The sequence below is a fragment of the Nomia melanderi genome, chromosome 4, assembly GCF_051020985.1.
Source record: "Nomia melanderi isolate GNS246 chromosome 4, iyNomMela1, whole genome shotgun sequence".
Classification (NCBI taxonomy): domain Eukaryota; kingdom Metazoa; phylum Arthropoda; class Insecta; order Hymenoptera; family Halictidae; genus Nomia; species Nomia melanderi.
Window position 1 is genome coordinate 5,884,091 of NC_135002.1, and position 23,851 is coordinate 5,907,941.

At 45.9% G+C, this 23,851-nt stretch overlaps 1 protein-coding gene across 1 annotated transcript in view; it reads right to left on the bottom strand.

Annotated features, from left to right (window-relative positions):
* Positions 1–23,851, bottom strand: part of Lapsyn (Leucine-rich repeat activity-regulated protein at synapses) — a 62,095-nt gene that overhangs the window by 16,997 nt on the left and 21,247 nt on the right. The window lies entirely within an intron of this gene.

Consider the following 23,851-nt stretch of genomic DNA (forward strand, 5'->3'; position numbering starts at 1 on the left):
GAACACGAACAGATATACTAATACAACAAAAATTTAATAAAACCGCATCGAATCTCCAGCTTTTCAACATTTCTCGGTAAACCACGTTCCGAGAATAGAAAAGATTCTGCAAATCTATCGTGACACTGAAGTTCGAACAAACGTGAATGTTTTCATTGTTAATACGAGCGATTTGCGCTGGCAACGAATTGAGAAACTCGACAGGATCTCGCGCGAAGAATATTGTCTTCGCCTGTTATATACAGATATGTACACAAATGTCGTTTACCAATAATTTTGTACGAAGTGGTAGATGTCAGAGCAATCAGGAATACGTAATCTAATAAGACTATCGACGTGTACAATGTGTCGTTGGTAATTTTCGGACAAAAACATCACGACGCGCGTGACACGTCTTTGCAGCGCAAGTGGTCAATCGCCAAACACGATTGGCCTTTAGTCGCGTTTCAAATCCCCAGAACCAATCGCTTTCACCTGAACACCGAAAGGTGTTTGCCTTTCCAGTCAGCCAGCGGACGAAGAAAGGTAACGCGAGTCGAAGAACCTCACGCCTATTTCTCGCGTTCCTGTGTGCCGGACGTGTTAGCGCGGCTCACGGATCAACGAACGTCGAAAGGCGCCCGCGAACGGGCTCCAAAGCTGCTAGCGAAAATGAGATCTAACCAGAGACGAGGACGTGATTAACACCCGAGGCAATGGCATTAGCCGGCTTTTCTAACTAGCTTTGTTGCGTATCCTCGTTTACGAGGGCGGATGGAGAACCTCGCGACGTCTGCCGTCTGACGCGGATAATTTAATTTTACCGAGGTGAATAGCTCGAGCGGAACAATACGCGTCGCGAGACCTTCTTCAATCCTGCGCGTCGCTTTTCCATTACTTTATATACAGTTTTTCCCTCGCCGAGAGCTAGAAAGATCAGCTAAAAGACGGGACTGCGCGTGAACCCCGAAAACATGGCGGATCCCGTATTCGGGTCGCGTCGGGCAAGTCCGGAAGATAGTAAGGGACTCGAAAACATCGGGATTACCGAGAATTAAGGAATCCGAAATACTTTCCGGGGCTAACTTTGCCGAACATTGTGCTCGGAAGATTTAGTTTTGTCCACGTAGAGAACCCAGTAATCTAAGCTCGATTTAGATCGTTTAGGAAATAGGAAATTTGATTTATTATCAGGAACCAACGAAGATTCGAATGCGACTAATGCAATTCCGTTTTGGGATGAATCTATATTGTATTGGTAAATACTTTGTATAGAATAGTATTCGATAAATGTAGACTTTACATTAATTATGAAATGCATTTCGAGATCTCGGAATTCTTGATATTTTTGAAGTGCCAAGATACTTTTGAAATCTGTTGCCGATTTCAAAAAACATTCTCAACATAACCCGACTCGATGGTTTCGAGTTCCCGGACAATTTCACTGAAAAATAAAAAAGATCCCGGGGGATTTCGTCGCGTGCGACCCGAAAGTTCACTCCGACAGCTTCCTGGGCGGTCGTCGTTCATCACGGGACATCGGCACACGCCGCAGCCCGCACCCGCCGGAACACACACCTTCCGCCCGCGCGTTCTCGAGCGGATCCGACATGATAAACAACCAGAAAACGTCCTCTAATAAGATGTATGTAGGTACGCGCCGCTGCGGTGTGTCCGAGACCGATTTAACGCCCGGCGCGGCGGTCCTCTTTTTATCGGGACATAATTCGCCGGCGAGATAGAGAAATATGGCGGACAACGGAATATATGTAATAGGACAGCGGCTTCTATCTGCTAACCATTCGCAGTTAAAACTTCTTGTCCTGTATATATTCAGTAATTCTATGAAAGAAAAGAATGAATTTGTCTACGATCTACAAACGTAAACTGAGTCTACTTTTCTCGACTGCGAGGCTGAAAATGAAGATCTATCTATCTATATTCATGAATTTTTAATAGAGTAGGAACTGATTAAATCATTAATCCTATTAAATAGAAATAATGCAAGGATCGATGGACGAAACTAGGTTATATCAATATTTCTTGTCTAATTGCATTGCGCGGAATATGATATTGAATATTCAATATTATAATCGTAGTATATTAAAGTAGGCGGTCAAGTTTTTGAGATTTAAATATTTTTGAACGCTTCGAAGTTTTTCCGTTTTTGACTGTTGAACATTGGAATCGGATGGACGAAAATCGGAGGAACTTCTTTCGTTTACTGTTATTGAAAATATAACAGATGCTTCTCTCAGAAATTACTAAAGCAATCCATGTAGAAATATGGAAACTGATTTATAGAGCAATCGAAATGATAAAAGACGCGCCCTTGTAGTTTCTCTACAAAATTAAAACTCAATTCGTGTGCAGGCAATTCTAACGTGAAACGGTTCGATTTAATCGGAAATTCTGAATTTTTGATACGTCGAACGGACGAGGAAAGTTGAAGAGTTTGAAAAATTGAAATTTGAATAAGTAAAGGTTCGAACACTGCCAGGCGAAATTGAAATTTGAATATTTAAACATTCGGGAGTCCTAGGTCTTGGAGAATCGGTGTTCTCCGAAGTTTCGACGTTAACGTGTTTAGTTTCTTTTTGCAGTTTGATTAAACCATACTTCGGCATCGGGATCCGGGAGTTTTCAGGGGAATTTTAAGATATGAATCGTGAAGTTGCATGTTCTTTTTACTTGATAAGCGTTGCGCAAATCTCCGACTAACGCGCGTCCATCGGCAAATCTCCTTTGCCCCGATGGAACCCGAGGATCCCCGTTTTCGATCCATCAAATTTCCTCTTTCGCGACCGTTTCAGAAACTTTAATTATCCGGAAGTCGTCGACGATCGGGCGGAAGTTAGTATCGATCCACGGGGACCTGAGAAACGAGCTTCGACCATCAGAACACGTTGTTCAGTTTTAACCTCAACCTGGCAGAACACAGATAGCTCTGCGTAGTGTGCAATTCTTAGCAACCAAAATGGTTCTAGTAATAAACCAAAAATATCTATAATAAATGAAACAAACTAGAATGTTCAAAAAAGAAAGGACTGAAGGATACACACCATCCAGAGACGTTCTAAATATCTATATTGTCATCTATATAATTCTTTAGGAATTTTGTTGTCAATCAATCTTAATTATGACGAAAATGGCAAGCATTTCAAGTGCAAAACCCTGTTTTCACCTCACGAAATTAGCTACAAATGTTTACAGAATGTCAAACAATTGAGATATCCAAAAAATCCGTGACATTTCAAATAATAGATCTCTGTTTCTAAATTATTAAACTGATTTAGCAACAGGCAAATCGAATGTTAAATTAATTAAAGTCTCCGTAGGTGCACTCCTAGAGTTATATAGAGGATTCTTAAAAAAACAATTTACCTGCTCGGTAGTTTTAGCGTTAAGGACGTTTCTAGATGGCGTCATCCCTTAATTAATCAGCTCACCTTTCCAGGCACGGTTTTGAAAGATGAGAGGTCGCCGTGATTTTTTGGAAAAATGGCACACGATTAACGTCGCAACGCCGCGTCACTTGAATCGCGTGTTGTGCTGTTCCGCGGAACACACTCGAGGACGGTATAGATCGTGAGCGGATTAACGCGGCCGCAGCCTCGAAAAGAGAGGCTCGTCAGCCCGTCCGGTTGTAATCTATCGCTCGTCGATCGCGATTGCGCGATCTTCTTGAATATTTATGAGGCGACCGCCTTGTTTCGCGTTCACCCACGCGGCATCCACGCGCTCTGCCGTTTTTCCTGCTCGCCGATGCACCGCACGCTTTCTCGCGTGCGAGCGATTGTTCGCCGCGTGTCGCGACAAGTTCGAACGCGAAAATTGTCGGATAACGAACGAGAGTTCTTAAACATCTGATAGATCTCGAATTCGGAGCAAACGTTGCGTTGGATTTCGCAATTTTCATGATACATAGGTTTCAAGGTTTCGAACCGATCATTGTTCAAGGAATTTTTGTTGCTTTCTTTTACATTCTATCGATATTGTTCAGTGAGTTCGTTTGACAGACGACTTGAAGATGATAGAAATCTGGAAGATTAAATTGTCAAGTTTAATTGGAGAAGATCTTTCTATCAGATCCGTTTGACTCTAGAAGGAAATTAAAAGGTTACGTAAAAGATTGGTGCTCGACGAGTGTCGATTAATTACTTGTTCCGAGATAAAGTTTATCGGCGTTGTCAGTTGAAAATATCATATTTGTCGGAGCGAAGATTCACGAAAGATCGCTTTCGATTTGGGAGATTTATCGTTCTACGAGGCGAAGCATCGTTTCAAGTGTTCCATTCGCGACCGATGATTGTTGATACAGTGTTTTCAGTAGAAAGTATTGTTCCAACGTTATAAAGTTTGATGAACGAGCTGTCTATTGAATCGATACATGACTATACATCAAAATTACAGGAACGAAAGGGGTTGCATTCAGTTAATTCAATTTCTATCGAGTTCATGGTGTTATAACAGCTAATTGTAACAACGATGATTGGACTGTTTGTACGAATTACGTGTTTTAATGGTCCTCGTGACGACCGACCGAGAAATAATCCAAAAAGGATTACAATCCTATTAAAAAATTTGCGACCGCGGTTCCCTTTGAAGATTTAGGTCTCTAAATGCATGAAGATTCACTGTTCAACTATAACGAAGGCTTCAGGCCGCGCGCTTAATAAATATTTAATACCAGGACCATACGCTCCGAGCTACGTTCGTCCTCATTATTTTATATTTTTCACGATGTTGCAACTTTCATGCGGCAGCGACCTGCATCTCGCGCGAGAGAAAGAGCTCGTAAAGAACAGTGGCGAAAAATCGATGCCGAAGAGCAGAGAACTATCGAGGAACGGGTTGCTCGAGTCTGTCTCGGGTCTGTTCTGACCCCCGATTTTCAACAAGTTCTTACAGCTTCCCACTTTCTCGCAGCTGACTGTTCTTGTCCGCTAATTACATCGGAGGCGAGCTTGGTAAATTGTTAGTTAAATTCATTAAATTTAGTCAATTAAACTGTTTCAAATTTGTACCTAAGATAAGGTAAATTAAGGGGATCGTTTGTGAACAAGGGTGAGCGTAAAATATAAAAATTAAATTCCATAGATGGGTTCAATAAAATCAACGTCTCGTAGCACGACGGGAAAATTATTTAGAAAAACCGGTAAATAAAAATTCTAATGATATTCGAATAATATCAACAACTATCTCTGTCTATGGAATCGTGAAAACGGTTATTTACCTAAGTCGAAAGGTGTAAGTAAAGGGAACAGAACTTCATTGAATCTAATAGATTTAACGAGATCGACGCATCTCACACGAGAATCGCAAAAATATCTAGGAGAATTGATCAGTGAGAATTTGAACGATGCTAGACACAGCTGTCTACAGAATAGTCGAAAGTATCCGCACTCGCGGGGTTAGGAATCGAATGAAAGCGGCGGAAAAGTACTCGGAATCGAGTTGCCCGCGGGAGTTTCGATCATTTCCTCGCGAGGAAGAGGCAAAGGCCCTCGACGTGGGTGCGCGCGTTCAGAGCCGCTCGAATCGAATAAATAAAATCCTCTCGAGCGGCGCGCGAGCGGTGGAAAAGTGGTTGTTATTTTTAGTAAAGATACACGGCTGGAACACGTTCCGCGAGCGTGCGTGTCGTTTCAATTTTTTCCCCCTTTCCTCTCCTTTTTTTCCCTCCTCTCCCTCTCTCTTTTTTTCTGAGTGCCGAGAGGAGGATTGTTGCGCGTGGATAAGTGAAACACCGGCGAGAAAAGTGCCGGAGAAACGAGGCCTCGTAGTACGCCCGGATCGAGGGAGCGAAAGCTACTTCCGGCGTGGGAGCGATCGAATCGCCGTTTCGCCGGAGCGAGATTGATTCCTTCGCGTTCTGGGTGTTACCTTTAACCCTACGGGCGATTTTTTATTTTGACGTAAAGAGAAGTAACGTCGGTGCAGCGGAACGTTCGGGCGAAAAGAGAAAATGATGTTTGTAAAATAAATGAAGGTAAAATGGAATAAAAGATGAATGAGGTAGAAATAATTAGAAACGAATAGATGAAACAAAAGTAACGACTAGGAAATAAGATGAAAATAATCTTTATAGGTAGGTAAAATAGAATTGAATTCGAAGAATGATAATTAAATGAAATTTAATAAATAATGTATTATTATTACTGATAATATTCATTATGATCAAAAAGGAAATTCTTCATGCTGTTTTTGATTGAAATGATACGCCCGTAAAATAACGAGCAGTTTCATTATTAATACCTATATAATCCTTCGCTTTATGATCTCGCTTTTCGAATGATTTTAATATTGTAATTGCTTTAAATAATTTCCCAGCGAGAAACAAATTCCGCATTCACCGCGGACATGTATTCACGGCGAAATGTTGAAATATTTGTAAATGTAGAACTGGTGTTTGCCTCCGACCGATGTAAACAGCATAATGCGCACCGGCATTCATTAAATTCTACTTAAAATCTCTACCATGACTCGGTCTCAACATTACGAAGCACGTGATTCACATTTTAATGCGATATCGGAGCACCGTTGTAATTTTTTTTTAAAATAAATAACATTCCATGATACGTGAATATTTGAATGCGGGTAATATTTTTCGTTCCCTTAATATCCTATCAAGATGACACTACTTCATTTTCTTCCCCGACAGATATTCCAATAAAGTCATGTTAAAGCGAGATTCGCGTATATATTGGTCGCAATTAATCATTCAGAGTCCATAAAACCTTGGATAGATACATAAATAACACAAAACGAAGATACAATGGAAATATCCCGTCGATTTAACCTTTCAAAGATAAACGTCGCCAATTTGCTGATATCATATTTCCATGTACAAAATAGAAACCGACAGTAAATAGTTCATGTGTCCAACCGTTAAAATATCAATACATACAAGGTTACTTGACCTCCTAATTCAAGAATTAAATACATAATTCAGCTTCTCCATCAGAAGCTTTGAATAATATAAAAAACCTTTCGTCCGCAAGAGGTTAATCCCTCGCCTCCGCGAAGCACAGCGTCGACGATTCGCAAAGTTCACCGGCGCTACACGATGCACGGTGGCCGATTTAGTTGTTTTTAGCGGGCAAAAGTCAATTTCAAACATTGCGCACAAGATGTAAAAGTTTTGCTCTCCGGGGTACTTGAATACGTGAGCAACAAAGTACCAATTGTTTTTTTCTTCGTTCGTGCACTCATAAACTCGTGTGCTTTGTTGAACGTTCGGAGTTTACGTTGCGCACGATGTGCTCTTCTAATTCTTCGAAACATTTTTGTGTGTTTCAAAAAAATTCTTGTACACTTTCTTACAAGATTAAAGTTCCTCGAGCGAGTATGTACCATACTTTTAACCATACATAATGCTTTTATTTTGTATCGGCAAAAGTTTGCGTTTATTATACAAAAAAATGTTTTCCACAGATTTTCTCCATTTTTAGAGCGTTCTTTCTATAGCGAGTCACGACCCGTTCGAACGTCCGGGCCGCGTATAATTAATATTTATCAAACTACCTATGTATATTATTACTTATTCCATTATCAATATTCATCATAAGCTATACAATGTAACCCACTTTATATAAATATGCAGTTTTCCATACAAGAATATATAATTAACAATATTCAATATTTATTCATTTATTATATACTTCTTACCTGATTAATATCAAATATTATTATACATATAATCAGATTTTGTCGGAAAACTTCCATACTTAGGTGTTTTTAATTTCGACCGACCAAAATGGCCGAAACAGCCACTATGCGTCGCCGGCGCGAAATTTCCGGTTTCTCAAGGAGCTCGCCGATCGGACACATGGATCCTCGAACTGCCCCCGGACGAGCTCCGCGGGAGGACGCTCGTTACGGGTGCGGAATGTCCGATAAAAATTTCAATTTATACGCAAAAAAAGTGCTCGAAACTTAGATGAAGAAAGTTCATAACTGGCCATTAACTCGTTTGCCCGGCTGCGCAAGGAAGCGGCCGGGTTTCCGCGTTCCGTTCCCCCGGTCCCCTCGCCAGGGAGGTTTCATCTAGTCGCAGCGCGCGGAGGACCACCGCCGCCGCGTCGCGTCGCCGGCAGCAGCCGGTGGTTTTCCGCCCGGTTTTTTCCGCAGGCGCGGAAAAAGAAAAGTGCTGGCTGGCTCGGCTGGCCCTTTGCTTTTGTCGTCGCGAGCCATTATGCGCCGCCTCGAAATCCTGTCCCGTGCAATTGCTTCGATAAACGCTTCCCTCCGCCCCCAACGGTTTCGCGGCCCCTTTTCCCCCTGCCGCCCCATTCCGCCTCGTTCGTGTCCCAGCTTCCGGGGAATCGACCTTGATTTATTCGTCGCTCGTGCTCGCGATATTAAATACTCGGGGCCGTGGCGAAAAATTGCTAACGGAAGAATGTGTTTCGCTCGTTCGCTCGGCTCGCTCGGGGACGCGCGACGGCGTTATTAGCCCGACGTAACTTCGGGGAAATAACGGGGCGAAACGGCTTTGAAATTGCTTCGACCCCGCGCGCGGCCGTTCGGCACCGTCATCGTAACATCTTGAGCTGTCCTCGATAATGGTCGCGTCGCGCGTTCACGATCGCCGATGAAAATTAACCTCGCCACCTCGCCGGCCGCCATCTTGTCGGCGAGCGGCCATGTTGTTCTGCGCGACCGCTGGAATTCGGCATTCGTCTTTCTACCGATTTTGCGTTTAGAAATGATTGGTACAGTTCGTGCGAGGGAATTCTCGTGAACTGCGTTATCTAGAATTTGTATGGCGAACATTGAAATTAGCTTCACCTGACTTAATTTGATTTACATGAAGAGGAAGCTTGATCGAATGTGATTTGTAAGCCGTGAGTAGAAATACGAAGGTAATAAAATCACAATAGCGTTCGAGAGTTGGGAAGGAAAGCGGCGGCAAACGGGAAATTCTTTTCACCCGCTACGACAGCAGATACCCAAGAACAACCCGCACTGTCCATACCGATATTTATCTCCTGTACGTGCTCGCGCGAAGCGCCGGCCCGTAATAAACAAGCGGAATAAGAAGAATCCACCGTGCTCGCAACTCAGTATTTCAATTTGTTAGTTTCATTGAATAGCGGTCCAAGGATGCAGGCAGGAAATAACGAACCGCGATACGACAAGAATGCCGATGGAATCGCGGGATCAATAGACCGCCCTCGTCGGGAAGGAATACTGTATTTTATTACAATCCAACGGTCGTCCCCATTTTCGAGGGCGTTCCCGGTTCCTTCTTTTTTTTTTCGACCGCCTCAACTGTATTTCGCCGGGGTTGTCCAAATTGGTGGCGGCTCTCGCGCGTCTCGGCGTCTCGCGCGCTATTTCCCTATTCGTCCGCTGGAAACAACGCTAAAACGAAATAACGCGAACGGCCGGCGGTTTGGAGCGGTCGGGATCGGAAGGACGCGAGGAACGGCGAGCAAGAATTACGCGCGATTAATCACCGGCCGCGACGCCGCCTCGTGAAACAGATGGACGCGACCGCGCCGGAAAAAAGAGGCTGCCGCGGCGTCCTCGGTGATTTCACGGGAGCCAGCGCTGCCTCGACCTGTCCCGGAATCGTTAGACAAAATTTATGGACCACCTACAGCAGTTCCTCGCGCCAACAACGAGGCGCGAAAATAGCGAGCGTGAAGAACCGGTAGAGATTCCGCTCCTCTTTCTCCTTTTTCTTTCCCGGCGCCCGCGTAATTTCGTAAGACAGAACACGCTCGCGTGCTCCGGCCCCTCTCCTTTCTTCGGGTAGGTTATTATAGTGAACTGGGGAACGATATTTCAAGAGTAGGTCAAGTTTACCGGTTCACGACGCGACGGGATCCACGGACGAGTCCTCGTGTCCCCGCGTCGACAACCGGCTCGGGGATTAAGAACTTCAGGGTTGCGACGCCACGAGCCGGGACCCAGATCTTCGTTGCTATTCAATTTCGGGGGACGCTTATGCCGCGCCACGATCGCTTCGGTCTCGGTCTCTCGACTGACGTTTCGTTCAACTTTGAACGCTGATCTGCGGTGGTTCACTTATTCATGTTGCCGAGGGACCGGTTGCCCATCGGGGATCCCCCTAACTGTCTAAGCCGAAGTTTGCTAATGTAGAGTTATTGATTTTCGAACGTCTCTTTTCGATACTCTCTTAATCCACGTGTTTCGTTTCAGTCGCCGCGTTAACAATAAAACGAATGAAGTGGATTTACAAACAGCCGTTCCGGGGATTAAGAACTTCAGAGTTGCGGAGCTACGAGCCAGCAGCTAGATCTTCGCGGCTATTCAATTTCGGGGACGCTTATGCCGCGCCACGATCGCTTCGGCCTCGATTGCCTGTGCGGTTGGGATGCTTTGACTGGTGTTTGGTTAAACTTTGAACATAAATTTCTGGCTCTTCATTATTCGTGCTGTCAAGGGATTGATTAGGTATTTAATGAGAATTCCCTGAATGTCCAATTGCAGGACAATGCTTGGTGACGTACAATTACCGATGACATTCGAGCTTCCCTTTCAGTATTTTTCATCTTTTCACGTTTCATTTCAATCGTCAACTTCTTTGATCGAAAGAATTTATCAAATGTTTTCATCTAATTTATACGTCCTATCGTGTGTAAGTTATCAGAACAACAATCCAGTCTGATGAATTGCAAGATATTGATGATCAAAGAGTGAGCTCGCCAACGAGCATCGAATAAAGTGCTCTTCATCTTCGATCCGGTTCGATTCCTCGCCGGAGGGTTTACTATCTGCCCGGATTACATTGAGCGTGCTCCATGGCTGCTAAGAGCTAACGAAACTGGCCCGGTGTGTAATCGACGTTTCCCATCGAAGAATACAGAAGAAGAAACAATCGCGATGTACATACACGTATTACACATATACACCAGGCTGAAATCTTTCGCTAGCTGGAGTCTGGCCACGGATCGACCCACGCCTAAGCCAGATTTAGGCTCCTGGGACGCTGTCTGACGTCATCGGTTCGATCGCAACAGGATTCGCCAGCGTTCCAAGGATTATATACGCTGTATGAGATATAATTCAAAGGGGCGAAAGAGAAATCGAGAACTTCTGAATTCGTTGGACTGTCCCTGGGGATTTATTACTGGAACTCGAACTTTAAATTAACGATCGGTCAATTTATCATTCATACTGGGATAAAATCGACGAACTATTTAGAATAACTATTCATTAATGTATTATTAAGATATTTCAGTAGTGAGAATATTTGAAAATAACTCTGTATTAACTTGAATACCGTCTCCAAACGATTCAAATTTTACAATAACTCAAATATCCATACCATTCGAGTTCTTCGGATAACTTCAAAAATTCAAACGCTGGAATTAGCTCGATGGATCAATAAGAATTTCATTTGAAATTCAAGATACTCGTATGCATTAAATCAAATCTAGCACGGCCAGTAAATATCAAATATCGACACACCTCTGGTTGTCTATCAAGATATAGAGGACGCTAGGAAACGCGTGATCCTCTTGCAGATTTCTTGAAAGGTCGCGCGCCATCCATAGGATCGATGAGTACGCGGGGACCACCGGACAGCCAGGATTTAATTCTGTCGACGAGCCGGCGATTCCTCGGGCTGAGGAATCCTTTTGCATTCTGGGAGCGTCCGTGGTACCTGGCAGCCGCGCGCGCGACCAAGATTTACGATCCTCAAAGGCGCTCAGGTGAACCGAACGCGTCTCTCGTCCTGCCTTTGACATCCTCGGCCCGCTTTCCTTCCGGGTTGGATCGTTACAAGACAATTATTAAATTGAAAATGATTATATAAGTAGCGACTCCATCATCTTATCAAGATTGAAATCGAGAGGAAATGTTGTTGCTTTCCATTAAAGGCTGTATTACATTCCGGAGAAGATAAGAATTTCATTAGACGTTATTAAAGGATTTCATTTGCCGAGTTTCAGAGAACGAGGAACGCTACAAACGAATGAAATTTGTGCTTCTGCAATTATATGAGATTAATATCCGTTCGCGCGAAGGTGAGTTTTTCAGGCGGATCACCGGTAAAAATTGAATGAAGCGCGCCGATGATTCGATGCTCGAGCTTCGGTTCTTATTAAATAGAATAATGAATCGGCCCATTAGTCGGGTGGCATTCGATCGTTCCGCTCGGTACTTTTCATTTATTATATCGCATTGATTCGGTCCCATTATCGTTCGAAATGATTTGTTTATGAGCAATGGCGGACACATGGAGCTAATCGACGTTATTTCGTGAAATCCGCAGCAGAGACGGAACGGGGTTAATGGGATCAATGGGGATTAAAACCGGGAAGAATCAACGGGTCAATTGATGAATTATTTCGTGCGATTGTTTATTTAATATACAGTGAGGCGGCAACGTGTTTCGCGAGTGTGCCCACGCGAAATTATTTATTGCGCCGTATTGTTGAATGAAAAAACAATTACTAAAGTAAAGCGAATGTAATCCCACGTCGCGTAACAAATTCAAGCGATGCGGCGAGGTTTTAATTACCGCTTTCATATATATCAAATATGATGCATAAAGGTTTAATGCACAATACGCGTGCGTTTTCGCGGACGCGCAACAGTTCCCGCGGCCAATCGATGCAGCTACGTTTGAAGGACTGTTTAAGGGGTGTCCATTTTGCAAACTACTCTACAGGATCGTTTACATAGAGAAATACACGCGCAAACAATGAACAATTACAAAAATATGACTAACACAGACGTTAATGGTTAACCGAATATGCAGATCACGCAGATTCTTTTAACAACACGATGTCTCTCAACTTCGTTAAATCCCTTTTTTCATTTTCTCTTGTTTCCTTCACACCCCAGATATATAAAATAAAGAATTATCACCACCGCATCATTATTTATTTATTCAAAACGTCTCTTACACTTTATCAGAATTTTAACTGAAATAGGTTACCGCATGCCCACGGAAAACGCGCGGTCGCTAATATGTTAACCGGTTATCTGCGCAGTTGAGTTTTAAAAAGCTGTCGTTCGCTGCATAATAAAATCGGTCAGTGACGAGCGTACACAGCAACCGCACGGCAAATGCATTTACTGTTTAATGAAGAGCTAAAGCAAAATAACTGAATAATTCATCGCCGAGAAAGTGAATATTATTTGGATCTTCAAACCGGCCTGCACGTTCATTAAACGCAATTAACTAGCCTATAAACAACCGGGACGTTCACCTTCACACTCCCGTGACTACTCGTCTATCGTTCCGTTTCCACTTGCCTACTCTCCCATTTCCACTCATCAATCTTTCTATTTCCCAGCACGTCTCTAGCCTTCTGTCCCTAATACTTCACACTACTCCTCGCACCAATGCACTTTCTAATCTACTCATCCATCTCCTACCGTCCATTCTTACATTCAATCTACCCATCAACCCTTCTCTCGCCACTCAAGCACCCCATTTAATCTACTCATCTTCCCCCTCCCCCCGGCGGCGACCTCGTTTTTTATTTCTCATCCAACGGACTCCTCCTTTAAAACCATCCGCCCTGCCCGGCGATATCGCTACCGTCGCGATCGCCGTAGAATCAGCAGATTTCCGGTGACCCAGTATCCATAGCTCGAAGGGCTGAAGGAAGAACAACAAGCCCGGGGGGATGAAATCGCGCAGAAAGCCGGGCGGAAGAAATCCCGGCATCGTCTCGGAACGCTCGAGAGTTTCCCGATCGGATGCACCGACTTTTCTAACGAATAAAACGCGCCGCGTGCCTGCGTGCGCGCGTACGTGCGTACATCGAGCAATATCCGACAGTCGGATCGAATTTCCACGGACGCGACGCTACGAAGGGAACAGCTCCCGGGCAAAGATATATCTATTCGGACCAGGAATTCATCGGCTTTCCACCGAATGAAACCGAGTGCATACGTGTATCGCGCGATACCCGGGTGGTCCCATCGAATTTCCACGGGCGCGACACTACGGAGGGAACAGCTCCCGGAGTGGGGTACACCCATCCGAATCTGGAATTCGCGCGATCGTATCGCGTCTCGCCGCGGATCGCCCCGGAATTCGAGTGCGTTCGCGTATCTGCGCGGAATGCAGGCTTCGCAGGCGATTACGCGCGCGCGGAATCCCCTAATCGCTCTCCGAGCGCTACCCTGTGTTCCCGCGCGAGCCAGCTAGCAATTTTTCGAGCGAACGTCGAGCTCCATCCCGGACCTGTCGACGACGACGACGACGACGACGACGGCGGCGGCGGGCGTTCCGGCTCGTCGAGACGCCGTTTCTCGCTCCAATTATGGAGAACTTAAGGCGTCTTTTATCGACGAGCGACCCGAGAGCCGCGGACCGCGAGCTTCTTCATCCGCCTGTCCCGAAAAGACGATTCGTTGGGAAGCTGCCTTGAGAGTCTCGGCACTCTGCGGAATTTTTGAACGGATTCCGTACGCTTTTCGCGATGCTCGCTGATAGTTATGCTTCGAGGCGGAGTTGTTGGGCATTTGGAAATTTGGAAGTCGACAATTGAAGAGTGTATACTTTAGAAAGAGGTGTATAGAATATTCTTAGACGGTTTCGTAGGAAAAATAATTACACGATGTGATACAGTTTTTTCGATAACATTCCGAGAAATATGAATATTCGTAAAAATCTGTACTACAGTAATGACGTAGGATACAGCAATTTAGAAATGGATTATTACGAAATATTGGAGCAGTAAATTGCGAGTTGTGCGATTTTAATTGTAGCGTGAAATACGATTCCCAGTCGTAATGGCTAGCCAAGGTAACAATGGACCAGTAAATTACGGGAATATTGTAGCACAGGAAGCGCTGTAACTGCAAATTGGAATACAATCTTTCTATTCAAGCTTTCGTGTAGCAAAAAATTGATTTTAACCTTGCTGCAATCGAAGTCTGCGCGAAACGCTTCTCGGAAGCGTTTCCTATAAATTTGCAGCCCTGATTCTCTGAAACGGGGAATCCATAACCGCAGCACTTGTTTCTACGCTTTCAACTTGTAGCTTCATGCGCCGTCCTTCCGTTGATACCGTTGTTTATGGAACATTCGGTACATTACGGTCAGTTTCAACGCCGCGCGACTAGATTTTTGGAACGAACCGTGTATCACCTAAGAGTTGTTTATGGCTAGAACAGTATTACGTAGCTCGCAAATACTCATTAACGTAGAGACCAGCGTTACGAGCACAGGTTTGAGCGTGTGTGAGTGTTCGGAGAAACGAGTAAGAGAACGCGCGCGCAAACTGCGATCGCCGATGGCAATAAATCAAAGGAAGGCGGCCGCGACGCTCTTCCCCGAGGCCGTGGAGGCTCTCGCGAAGTGAATAAAGTGCACGGGTGTCGGAGCGACGTTGATCCTTGCCCCCGCCCCTGTCCTCCGCGATTTATCGCGCCGCCGATAGGAAGGAGAGATCGTCGATCCGACGAACCTCCTCCGGGGTATTGTTCCGTCGAGGGACGGGGGCTCGAGGACGCGCGGCAACCAGTAACAGGCATCGTTACGGAGAACGATGGGCCGCCCGTCGTGTAATCCGTCGACGTCGAAAAAAAAATTCTATCGTTAGCTAACGTGGGCGGCTACACGAAGAATCGATGGATCCGGCATGAAAATGAACAAAAATCAGTTTACGTGGCGCCGTGGGATACGATCGATATTTGATGCTGATAATTGGCGTGTCCAAATTGACACCTAAAGTAATATCTAAATGGACTTGTGAGTTAACGGCCACTGCAATAGCTGAATTGATTTTTGTATTGACAACTAGGTTAACGCCTGAAATAATAGGTTTGATTCCGAGGTTAGCAGCTGGATTGATATGTAAACCGATGCTTAAAACAATATTTAAATTAATGCTTAAAATAATATCTAAAATTAATACCTACGTTAATACCCGTTGCTTGAAGTAGAGAATTGTAACGAGGAACTGTCCGAGTTGTTTCATGTTTATAAACCTATTCAAATTGTTGGAGATTATTCGGACCGATTTAACTGAATTATCATCCACACACGGAATTGTTTCATTATTTGAGATAGTGTAGCGTTAGCACGGAATGAACGCATTACGATAGACACTGCGGACTGGCGATGCATCGCAGGATACAGGGAGAATAAAGATAACGACGTCTGGTATTTGGAGTTTAATGGAAAGTTAAATGGAAGTCCGTGATTTAAACCGAGTAATGGTTGGTTAGCTAAATTTAAATTAACCCGTGGATTACGGGAATTAAATATTTGCGGAAGGAAAGTTTCGGACAAGGAAACCGCGGAATCCTTCGGCAGCAAGTTTTAATAAATTACTGATTGAAGGATCTCGCGGTATCCTATGTTTCTCATGGATATCGGAAAAATATTCTAAATTTATTATTTCGGGAGGAAACTAACTGAGGAAACGGTTATTCCATGCAGCTTTGGATTACGGTAACGTTTTCCCACGGTGATGTTACACGTTGTTGATCATTAAATCCAAACTTATTATAGACGCTGCGGAATATACAAACTTCCGAAACAGACTTCATTTTATTCATCCGTCTCAGCCGTGTTTCTCAGCGGAGCGTGCGTCCGCTTAAGAGTTCGTGGCTGAATCGCGCATCGTCGATTCGTCACACTCGAGAGTCCTTTTCACAAAAGTGCACAGAGGAACGGCCGAGATCCGGAACGGCTCGTGAAAAGGGTAAACGTCGAAATAAACTAAAAACAAACTTCCGTGACTGCGCCACCTCGCGCTGTTAATACCTTCAACCGTATACCCCTTTTATCCGCGCTGAAACCGAAACTTTCTCGGAGAAACAGTTTGCGATTGGTCGCGGCGAGTACAGCTGATGGTCAACGCGTCTTGATTGGCCACTACACGCCAATGAAAACCTTACTCGGCCCCCACCGCCGCGCTTTCTTTCTTAGCTCCGCCCACAAACCTCAAGATCGCTCGGCAAAAACCGCGCGTCATGGAAATCGGAGTTCGCACGCGGGAACCGAAAGGAATTCCGGGCGAATTCTCGGGGCAAATGGAGGGCGGGGTTCGATTTTCGGGGAAAAACATCGGAGAGGAATCGAAATTCGCTTGCCAAGGAGAACGTGTCCCTCGATTCTCCGCGGATGCGTCCTCATTTATCGTGCGACGAAGATCGATCGAGGGTGGCGATCAAAGTCGAAACAGATCGGCGCTATTTACTACCGAGCTATCGTGCGATCTCTATCTCCGGACGCGTAGAGCAGGATACGTTATCCGTGTGACGAGGAAGTAGGTGATCCGTAACGAGATCGTTCACGAGCCTCGAGGGCTGCGGTCGAGAACGGGACGGGCGGGGCAACGTTACTGTGACACTGACTTTCATATCGGTTACGTAACAATTAGTTCGCTATTCCGAGGAAACTAGTTCCGCCGTCCCAGAAACGGGAACGAGCGCCGTCGAGAAATCCAAGATGTTCGATAGCGTCGCGCATCGTCGATTCCCCGGCGTACCATTCGGTCGAGAAGTTCATTTAACGTTGGCTTAATCAAAATTATATTAACCTCGAGACCTCCGAGAGCGTGGAGTTTCATTGAACGCGAAAGTCGACGAACTTTAGATGAGAACCACTGTTTCTGGGATTGGGCAGAATTACCGGGACTTCGGCAAATTAAGGAAGGATGCGATGCGAATGGAAATGAGAGACGAATGATAGTTCGCTGTCGGTTTACCGATGCGCGAACGAATCGGTTGGACTATGGAATAAGGAAATACGTGATTGATACGTTGATTAATAGTTAATGACGTCTGTTTACGCGATGAAGCTCAAGTGAACGTAGTACGCGGTCTGTAGGTTTATACACGATGCCACGATCACATTTGTTACAGAACAACTTCTTAGATAATTGCCACGTTTACATTACGATCGATTTATTAGCCACCAATGTTGACTACTATCCATTCCACGCGACTTACCCGACAACCATTAAAGCATTCTGGATTCCAAATAGAAGTTACTTTCACTAGAAATGCCCTTACCCTCTGTAAACCCTACAACCAAGCGTTGTTCTCGAGCACGTAGCTACCGTAAAAATCGTAACACTTCGTTGCAATTGTCCAATGAACATTTCCCGCCAAGGATTAACCCTCTCGGACATGGAAGAGAAGAAACGATCACGGTGACCGTCGTCTCACGGGATTTTCCGCGTCTTCCCGTCGACGTTCGGATCGGGGTTCATTTCCGACGATTTTCCAGCCGGTTCTCGCTTGGAACGCCTTCGACAATCTTTCGCCCGCCCCGCGAGATTTCCCTTATCGCGGCTGGGGGGATAGAAAATCCCATTATCAGAAAGAGTTCGCGCGCACTGCACGGGAAGAGGATTAAAGAGGAAACGGCGCGAACCCGGCCCAATATCCCCGAGCTACTACTTCGACGGAAATAATGTGGAAACGGCAAATATTATTTTAACCGTCGATTTATAGAGTGGGCCCGTCACTCTGACGAGAACCAAGCATTGTTGTTGCCGGCTGTTTCACGCGCCCGTCGACCGCACACGCGCCCGCCGTTTCCTTTTCGAAGCCGCTAATTATAAACGGACGCGCGCGCGCGCGCGCGATCCTGACTGCCCCTAGCTCTCCCTCAGACAGCACGTTCCACACGCGAGAGATCCGTCTGCCGATTGACCGACCCCTTCATTCCCGTTCCGCGCGAAAAGCGAGGTAAAACCGGCGATAGCGAACTCGGACCGAACGTTACCGTCCGACGACGACAAAGGGACGTTTTCGTTGGAAAAATGCTGCGAACTGAAGGATCCTCTTGTAAGTATATTGTTTCGATGAAAAGTTCGTGACAAAAGCTTCCCGGAAACTTTAGAACTCCCCGTGATGCGCTGAAAGTTTCGAACTCCTTTTTTAATTGACGTTGACTCCGTCGGGGGTATCGCTGGACTCTTTCTTTGAATTTTACCGTTAGCGGCGCGGGCGCGTTGTAACTTGCGTGGTTATTTGTTCGTTTGAGAATTATCTGCGGGCTTTGCTAATTAGTAAGTTACTAGGTAACGAGGTTTTTTCAACTCGCGACGCAAAGCGTTACAACATTAACGACACCGGAAAATTTACAGCGACCGTTTATTTGTCACGGCCGCTTTAATCCCGTCGCTCCGAAACTGCCGGTCACTAATGACCGCCACGGCGCCACTGGCAGGCCGAATGCCGGTCATCGATCACCCCAAACCTGCTAACAGGTTAGCCCGCAGAGGACCACGGTTTCCGCAGATTTTGCACCTCGCGATCATCACTTTGTGTCAGTGGTTACACGCTGGGTCTTCGTCGTACCGAGGAACTGGTTGCGAGGCAGCTAATACAACTTCGTCAATTTTAATGAGATACATCAAATCGTATTTGTCACGGACGGCGCGATACTTCGTGTCCTTTCAAGTACAGACGTAGGCTTTACGGTATCATGACAACCTTCGCTCTCGAACTGTTGAAAATCAAAAATTACTATTTATACCCACGCGGCATGAACGCAACTCGAGCGACACGGGCTCGCTCCGTGACGCCGAGGAGCGGTAACATCGAGAAATTTCGGCTCGCGAGCAAGAAACACGGTTGTTATTTTTCAAGTGGAGGCCGAGCGACAACGCAACGAGCGCGCCGAAAGGGAAGGAAATTTTATCGCGCGTAAAAATAATGCGCGGCCGAGTGGCGCGCGGGACGAGCGCGACCCCGGCCAAAGCCTTTAACGAAATAGCTTGCATAAAATCTACATGAAACGCGAGCAATTTGTAGCCGGGTGTAATTCATCGTGCCCATGGACAACGAATAATTTATTCTACTCCGTAAAATTTCGGTAATTCGTTCCTCCACTCGATATATCGGCGCGGCCCGATTCGCCGGCGGTTTTAATCTCCGATTCGATTCCGCCGGAATTTTTCCGCGGAACGGCGGTCGCGTTCCTCCCGTTTCTTTTCCGTTCGCGTTGAATTATTAAACGTGCCCGCACGCTACGCCGCCCTCGAACTTTCCTTAGCTCGAGTTCGACGTATAACCGACGCGCTCTTAATTCAAAAACGATGCGGCAAGTTCGGAGATCGAGGGCGGGACGCTTTTTGCAAATCCTTTTTCGATGGGGACGACGGACGTCGAACTGGATGGGAACGATAGTCGCGTAACGTTGTTTCACGAGATATTAATTACGTTTCCGTTGGTTGCCCGCGGTCGAACGGAGTCCCGTGTGCAAACGCGATGCAAATGAGTCGAAACCACGAGCGAACGTACCGCGAGATTCCCCAGCACGATATAAATCGCATTGGACCCGACTCAGGGCGGATTTCCAGCGAGCCCGCTTCCCCGCCGATAGAAACCGACCGAGAAACTTGTACGATTTAGAATTTCATTGATTCCGGTGTACCAGAGTCGCGCTCTCTACGGTCACGCCGCTGATAGGTGCTCGAAGACACCATTGGTACATACTCATCTTTACAGGGGACTCGGCCATCCTGATAGGATCTGATTCCCGAACCACGATTACATTCATCTTTGAGACTAGACGTCTTTGGTGTCAACGATCCATTTACTGCCTCGGATAACTTGGTTCTATCCCTTTGCAAGTGTATATTGATGTATGACCAAATTAATTATCGTCGCAGCCTAGGCCTCGATACTCCGAGATCCACCCTTTCCATTTTTCTTTCATCATTTCCATCATTCCACTTTTCCGTATCGTTGCGGAATATAATTAACAGAATTAGCGGAGGAAATAATTATTTTCTTAATAGTTCCGATTCAAATCCCAAGGAATCCAGACTTCTTATTAAAATGGCGAAAGGGGGTTGAGAGAGCCCGAGTAAACATACGAATGGCGCAAAACGGATCTTTGTTCGTCCGGGTGCTCCCCGGCGCGGTGCCTGCAAAAAGAGGATCGCGAGTGGCAGGAATTAATAAGAATCACCGGGGCTGAATAGCGCTACAAAGTTCGATCCTCGAAAGTTTAAAAGCCACGCGGAAGAAGAAGAAGAAGAAGCGGAGGGAAGTTTCGAGAGCGCGGGGGTGTGGGGATTGAAAAGTTGGTCGGCCCAGGTCTGCGCACTGCCCCGACAGGAATATATCGACGGGAATATATTGAATCATCATCCGAGTCTAATAAACCGACCGAGTGAAAGGGAATAACGAGCAATTAGACCGGATCCACCCTTCCAACGCCGGCTTGTTGCCCGATAAATCGTCCGCGGCGCCGAAAACCGGGAAGAACGGCGAGGGAACGGGGAATAATTTCTGCAATCGCGTCGATCGATCGGCGGATATAATCCTTCGTGTTTGTCAGCGTGACAAAAGAGCCGAGCGATTTTTACGTTTCTGAGATACACACTCCGGGAGTATCTAATAACGCCTTCTTTACTGCTCTCATTTCAGCCCGGCTGGAAATTGCCGGGTTATCCCCGGACACGACCGATTTGATTTTTCGTACGCCGCTCTTCTGGACATCCATCCGCGGGCAAAAAGCTGCGCCGTCGCCTCTAATAATTGCGATATTACGGCGACGAAGACGAACGAGCGCGAAAAACCGTTCCTCTTCCCGGAGGGTATCGCAATCCGTGACCAACGGTCACGTTCACGAGCTAAATCGATTTTTCCTCGCTATTTAGAGACAGTAAAATTTTTATTCCATCTTCCCCCGATGAAAGTGTCCCGGCTATTTCTCTTAGACATATTTCGTCGCTCATTCAAGGAGCGATGAAACTGTCGCGATTATCTCTGTTATTCTTGCTCGTTCAAGTTGCTTTTTCACCTCTCCTTGAGCTACTGTTCCAGATTAAACGAAACTGAATTACGTAATTGGGAAATTGCAATCCAGTTTTTGGTGTACCCGGTACAGACGTCGTTGAGATATATTAATGAATAGAAAATCAAGTTGAAACTTGGTTCCTGTAAGTGACACTCGCGTCGCGCATAAACGAGTCATGTGACCGATCGGAGCGACCAATGAGCTGCCCCCAGCGTGTACCTAAGCTATTAGTTAAAGGACAAAAATGGCGGAACGCGTCGAACGAGAACTCTATTAATTTCTTTCTGTGTCTTTGACCGTTCATTGAAACAAACGTGCACTTTGACGCTGATTAATCTCCGCGAGGTTATACTAGACAAATAACACTAAAACTTCGTTTGTCACGGGTGAAGCTCAACAAATTACGAATTTCATTAGCGACGAGGAATAGACCGTCGCTTATTTCCACGGCGGACCGGAGTGAAAAATAACGAGTTAAAAAACGATGACGGAAGGAACCCGATTACAAATAGCCCCGGGTACAGTCCAAGTTCCGAAGTTGGTCCAACAATACCATGTATCTTAAGAAACTTCGTACCGAGAGGCTATTTATCTCTTCCGCTGTTTCTGCTCTCATCGCGAGTCCGGAGACGACCGTGGAAAATCGTGCACCTTTTTTCCACGGCATCGGATCTCGTCATAAGCGTCGTTGCGATGCCACGAAAAATTCCCCGGCTCCCGAACGATCCCGGGCAGACCGCTTATCCCGGAGCGAACTTTCGCTCGATAACGCAGGCGAAACTTTAATTAACCGTCGGTGGGCCGCGCGCGCGTTCGTTCGTTCAAAATTAAAATAAGGTATCGAAAACGGGGAAGCCGGAAGTTCCACGGAAAGCATAGTTCGATCCCGGCCGACCACGTCTTATCATTAGATAACTTCGATCCTAACTTGGAATTAATTTTTAAAGTGTTCTCTCTGCCGCCGCCTCCGCCGCCTCCGCCGCCGCCGCGGGAGGCAGTTCCGGGACTTCGCGTTGAGTGGATCCTCGAAGATCATCCGGCTTAAAGATGACCCCAGTATCGAGTAGAACGCGCTTCCTGTTTGCTTTTCCGGGCCGTAGACAGTTCGAACGAGTTTGGACGCCGGGCAAGACGGTTGCCGCTGGTATCTGTTATCCCGAGCAAGCCACGAAACCCTTAACAGCTCTCTTGGCCGGTTCTAGGGCGAGCTCCGCGTAGAGTACATAAATAGAGACGTCATACCGTAATCCAGAAGCTCGTCTAGTCACGAACGTTCCCGTCCGTGAAGCGTTTCTTCTTCCTGTCTGCTCGAGCGAGGAGTCTGGTGATACTCACCGGGAACAAGCTTCGATCCCAAACTTCCTGGAGTCTCGGGATCGCTCGGTCGAACTCCCTGTCTACCACTATTCAGAACGGTTCGGGTCCTCCGATGACAAAAGTTGCAGAATTTCCGACGTTCCTTTTTTGTTCGCAAACTGTCAGGACCTTTTTCGCACCTCGATCTTATTCACGGCCGCTTGAACCGACGGGGATCCGGGCGTTTCAGCCCAAGGCGGGCCTGGTAACAAGTGTCCCAACTCGAATTCGATTTCCATTAGATCGGTACTTTGTGTTTCTCGTCAGGATTGAAAGCGGCTATCAAGCTGACGCCATTTTACTCTTTCTCGTTTTCGTTTCTGTGCTTCTCCCATTCGGCTCTTTTATTTACGTCCCCTTCTCTCTTTGCTCCGGTTTGGATCCCTATCTCGATTTAGCTTCCATCCATTTGTTCCCCGGCGTATTTTTGTGGCGGCAGAAATGTAATATGAACAGTATCGATGTAATATAAATTACTGTAGCTTGAATATCGCTGGAAAAAATGGGATACGTTCCTTTGACAAATCGGTCAAGTGATAAAACATCCATTTCAATGCGCTTCCGCTATGATACGGCGCTCAAAAAGTTCGATGCGTATTTTTTTTAGGACCGCACTCATCTAGTCTGAAGGGACCAAAACAGCCTTTGAAGTTAGGGATGAAAAACACGTTTGATTAAACCACTCGGGAGCTATTGATTCAAAGTGAACTGGATTGCAAATACGGCAGAGTATTTACGTTAACCAAACATTTTTCCAACAACTATCCCTGAAGCAGTATACAACTATAATTGACTACCCTT